The sequence below is a fragment of the Sinohyriopsis cumingii genome, unplaced genomic scaffold (assembly GCF_028554795.1).
Source record: "Sinohyriopsis cumingii isolate HCF-2022 unplaced genomic scaffold, ASM2855479v2 utg001770l, whole genome shotgun sequence".
NCBI classification, from domain to species: Eukaryota; Metazoa; Mollusca; class Bivalvia; order Unionida; family Unionidae; genus Sinohyriopsis; species Sinohyriopsis cumingii.
The window spans coordinates 576933-583111 of record NW_028316047.1 but is presented as its reverse complement, the minus strand read 5'-3'; positions in this window follow the sequence as shown (position 1 = coordinate 583111).

Here is a 6179-nt window from a genome sequence, read left to right as displayed (position 1 = left end):
ATTGTATGTGCTACATTTTGCGTTAGAACACAAGTTACCTTCAAGACGATGCAAGCATAATTATATACCATAGCATCCATCCAGCTAGTATGCAAATCCATAACCTTGTAACAGTGTTGCCCATACCGTTCAAAAGATGTGGGACAACTGAATAATAATGGATAACCACCTGCAAAGCAAAAATCATTTACTGAATTTGGATATAATCTTCAAATGATGTCAACTTTATTATTGTTTCTGTTTTCGAGTTCAAGCAGCAATCACATTTGGGGTTAAGGCTATGCGACTAGATACAAAGTCTCAATTATAGGCGCACTCCCTCTCTCTCTCTCTCTCTCTCTCTCTCTCCAACTATGTGATATTTCGTGCAATTACACACAAATTAAGTAAAATAAGTTTCATGGCCTGTATGATAAAATTGTATCAGTGTATGTTAAATTATAGTTTTATGTTTGTTCATCGGTTTTATATACCGCATATGTACTTAAAATAGGTAATTTCATAACAAGCCAGACCAAGAAATAAGATATATTATAACTTTTACAAAATCTGAAAGAACAAAACAGATCAACAAATAAATAAAATAATGCATATTAAAAACAAAATTATTATGACATGCAGGCATATATATGTCTAAATGAAAAACGTACCGTCATGAAGACTGGCCAACATGACAAAAGGTAAGGATATCGATGAGTAGCCCATTATATTTTTAGGAGATGACCATGCATAAATGAGCATCTTCTGTAATAGCAGGCAATGATTTATATTTCTCATCCGTCTGTGACACAGAAATATGCTACTCTCAAAATATCTCGTCAATATTAAAATAACCTGTGCATTTTGCTCCGCCTCCTCATTAGCATATATAATACCAGAAACATAAATAATTCTTTGTGTGTTTGCACTCATTCTAAAAAACTTCCGAGAAAAGGCAAGTTTATCATAACAATTGCAAACAATCGTCAGCTAGAGATTGAATATCGACAGATACATATCAAACTGCCTGCTGTCGCCAGTTACAATTATTATTTTAAAACGTATCAAAAGGCATCTGAAGTAATCCTTACGACTAAATATTAACTTTGCCTACTATTATATAGAATTCTCCTACAAAATCCGGGAATTACACTTTCCGTTCTGTTAGGTGTATATTTATAATTCTCTGTAATTAATCCTTTATACCTTGATTTCTTTCATAGGAATCCGGAATGACTATGTAGATAGATGATAATTAATTACTAGGTCGTCATGCGACTATGTCTGCTACGCACGAGTGCTTATATTGCCGATTTATACGCATCCTTTTTTGGAGATGCGTATTAGTCGTGATGAAATATGGACTTGTGTATGCAATCAAGGCGACATGTGCCGTTTACCCGCGGTCTTGGATTGGAATCTTCGTAGGTTACGAATCATACATTCTCTAACCTGTATGATGGTGTTACTTATATTAACATTAATTCTGCCAAATATTATCAAGCATTCTCATAGATAATCCAGGTATGGCATTTTCCGTTCTGTCGGAAGTATATCTATAATTATCTCTATTTCTCTCTCTCTCTCTGTTTCTCTCTCTGTCTCTCTCTCTCTGTTTCTCTCTCTGTCTCTCTCTCTCTCTCTCTCTCTCTCACTCTCTCTCTCTCTCTCTCTTTTTATATATATATATATATATATATATATATATATATATATATATATATATATATATATATATATATATATATATATATATATATACCCAAAATGGCGAAATAGAGCCCGTAGAGACTTAATATTTACATAGAATTCTGTCTACAGGCAACTCGATGTTATTTGATATTGCAATGTCTCTCATATATATATATATATATATATATATATATATATATATATATATATATATATATATATATATATATATATATATATATATATGTATATATATATATATATGTATGTATGTATGTATGTATGTATGTATGTATGTATGTATGCAATAGACTGACAACGAACAGTGCAAAACTAATATCTAGCTAGCCTCAGCGCTCATGACACTTTAATGAGTCTTTTTCACAGGCAAATAAAATACTAAGACAAAACAAACAAAGCAAACAGAAAAAGGATTATGTTTGCGAAACTTTACATGGCTTTTTCTACAGGAATTCAACATTTTAATTTTATTACGATGGCAGTGATTCCTAACGGAGAGCGCTTTAGAGCACTCGGCCACTCCGGGCCCCATCTTTATATATATATATATAATTCACTTGCATGTTGGACTTAGAAAAACATGCATTTTCATGACGATACAGCAAGGAGGTTTAAATCTCTTTCTGAGTTACTTGTTTGTCTAGATTATGAATCAGCATAGTGAACAATTTACCACGAAAATTGTAATTTAGTGTTATCTTTGTCATGGATGTCTACCGTCGGACAGCACACAGATAATTAATGTTGCACAGGAAGAAAATGTTGGTTTGACAGTATGTTGTAATAATCACATTTTGTTTTATCTGATAAGATTCTAGACTATATTTGACAAATTATCACAGGTCTGAATGTGAAAAGTATATGTGGCGGCCGCTTTTATGCCGGTGTCGTTGACATGCAATATAAATTTTTTCTATCGACATACCCAACCAAAATACCTTGTCTATTACAATCTCAAATCTTAGGAGCTGTTCAAAAAAGAAATTAGATATATATTCCAGCTGATTAGAACATGTGTGAATATAATGTTTTTTCTTTTCTTCCACGTTTGCAATATCTTTGTTCTGGAGACAATTAGGAATGGTTTGAACTGATAAATTCACATGTATGTCTTATATCATTTTACAGGATATGACTCGTATTTTGGTTGAAGCAAAATATGATTGTTAAACAACAGGTCACACACCTTCCTGCCTTTTAACGCCCTGGTATACGACAAATGGTTGGAGAAATGTATTACTCAGATACCATAACATTTTTTTTCAGTCTGTCGCAAAATTCATTTTAAAAAATTCAAATACAGGGCAATAAACATAAGACTTTTCGGCTGGAATAATTCCCATTTGTATAAATTGAATGCGTTTTCCACGTTTTGACTGTATGTAAATCAGTATGATACTGATCACGAATTTCTTACACATCGATAAATTCTACGGACTACATTTGGTTCCCTGTTACCAGATCATTTGATGTGAAGTTTCGTTATCAACGCCTTACACTCTAATAATAATAACAACAAGCTCCCACCAACCCACTCCTGTGATTTCCGATCAAAAATAGCAAGCCACAGCTTAAAATTGAACATAAAAGGTTAAAACAATGTAATTGCACAGACCTTCATTCACTCCAACACTTAACCCTTTTGCCGAAGAAAGCATTTGGCAGGCTTTAGAAGCTAATCTTCCGAAATTATTGCATTTTACCTCGACAACATGTTACAGCAGCGGTTATTAGAGGTCAGGGTTATTTGTCATCCAAGAGTTGTTACTAAAAACAGCGACGTTGCTATAACACCACCTGCCATACACAAGCGTAATTTTTAACCGCAACAACATTTTTTTATATATAAAAATAATGATCATAAGAATATTTCACTTTCATGACCCGAAATGACATTCAACCCAGTATCACTGTATACAGAATCAATGAATCTTGTCAACATGTATTATATCGCAGTAAAGAGGTTAATGAAGGTAAACTTTATTCTACATAAATGTGAATGTTTTATTGATCAAATCTGCTGATCTGATGTTAGAAGAAAAGTAAATTTAAATTATAAGGATTAAATGATCATGGATAGGTATTTATCGATGTGTAAATTTTACCTAATTACTCACAAAGTTTACATAATAATAATAATAATAATAATAATAATAATAATAATAATAATAATAATAATAGTAATAGTAATAGAGGACTTTGTATATCGCATAATCTTTAGAAGCTCTAAGCACTTTACATTAGACAAAACCTATAAGATAAAAAACATATAATGATATGATTACAAAAACAAACAAAATGCAATTAGAAAACATTAAAAAGAAATGCTGAGAATTTTTAAGGTAGGAAACATTGTTAGGTCTTTAAGTTTGTTTTTGCAGTCGAAATAAGTGAATTTTGAGAGCACTCTTGAATGTGATAGCTGTGTCTTTGTGTCTAAGTTCATTGACAATCCATTCCATGTTGCTGGGCCCTGGTATGCAAAAGAACGCTGTCCATATGATTTGTTTTCATACTTGGAATAATGAGTATTCGATTGTCAGAAGAGGAGCGTAAGTATACTGCTGGTGTGTACACATGGGTGAGGTCGGTTAGGTATGTTGGACTGTGAAACGCAGCACAGAGAACATATTTTGTGTTTGATTCTGGATCGAATGGATAGCCAGTGTAGGGTACAGAGCAGAGGGGAGGTATGGTCTGATCGTGGTACTCCAAGTATGGTCCGAGCAGCTGTGTTTTTAACTTTCTGAAGTTTCTGGAGCAGATATTGAGATGAACCAGACATAAGTGAGTTACAATAGTCCAATCTTGAAAGTACTAATGAATACACAAGTGTTTTAGTGGCATCAACTGAAAGATATTTGCGAACTGAGCTGATGCGTCTCAGCTCAAGATATGCAGCCTTGCATATGTTCATGACATGTTGGTGCAATGTGAGGTTACTGTCCAGAGTAACACCTAAGTTTCGTACTGATTGTGGGAATTTAACGTTGGTGTTGCTGATATTTATTGTTTGAGGTAAAGGACGTGAATGAGAAAGTCTTTATTTTGTAATCAGAATGGCCTCAATTGTTCAATAATTCATCTGCAGCTTGTTACATATCATCCATGATTTCACATCAGAAATGCACCTCTCTACACCTTGAATGATAGCATCAGCTTCAGTTGGGTGACTAGATGTGTATATTTGGGTGTCATCAGCGTACAATTGGTGAGACACTGGATGATGATATGTGACACTTGAGAGCGACTGAGTGTACATAATGAAGAGAACGGGTCAAATAACATACCACAACATATATCAACTGGGCTGGAGTGTACTCCCTTTGCAGATACAATTTGTGTCCTGTTTACCAAGTAAGACTTGAACCACTGTAAGGCTGTATCATGAATGCCAAGTACATGCTGGAGACGGTGAAGTAATATATCATGGTATAATGTGTCAAATGCTGCAGACAAAATCAAGGAGGGTGAGGACTAATCTGTCCACTATCCAAAGCAGAGATAATGTCAATAACTACTTTTAGAAGAGTAGTTTCAGTACTGCGGCAAGGGCGATATGCAGATTGTACATTGCTAGAAAAGACTGTTTGAATTTAGATGAGATACAAGCTGGGATAGAACAACCTTTTCTAAGATTTTTGATATGAATGGGAGATTAGAAACTGGGCAGTAGTACTTCGGACATTATTTTCATCGTGAGTGATTAGGCAATATCTACACATCGATGAATACCCAACCATGATCATTTAATCCTATAATATCCTGCAAAACAAACCAAATGGTTAACGATTTTCTATTTTTTTTCTTCTCACATTTATTCTAGTCATTGCAATCAAATCCGCAATGCTGCCGTTACGTGCATAACTCCGTATATGCCAAGGCATGTGTATAGTAATGAATGATGAAATATATGTGTCGTTTCCTATCATTATGACCTATGCGATTTTTACATTGAACTGAGAAACCCAGTGATTTTTGACACGAGTAAGAGTTAAATCCGTCTTGATCGGCGACATCCGTGCGTTAAACGATTTCAGTTGAAAACTGGAACACAAGAGTGTATGACATCACCGTTGTTAGCATAAGAAGACATAACCACGGCATGTCGGATAAAGTAGGTAATTGTTATTGCTATTCTCATTTTACGTTTTAGATAGGATGCAATATGTACGAGAACTCAAATGCGCCTAAAATGGCTGGTATATGAACATATTTAATACACGAGACCAAAACCTGCTTTCCTTCCTCATACAGCTGAATTTGAAGTTCGATGTAGTATAAAAACAGATGCAAATGATGATGCTGCCACTTGTACAAATTGTACCCTTGTTAATAACGACTGGAGCTTGTTTAAAAGTGCTAGATATCAACTTGCTAATCAAGCAGTCGAAAGATATTTAAATTTACTTAGCGGTTTCAAGCACTATTCTAAACGGGTGTTGTTCAGAGATGATTACTTGATATCTGTTGAAACAAGTGTGATG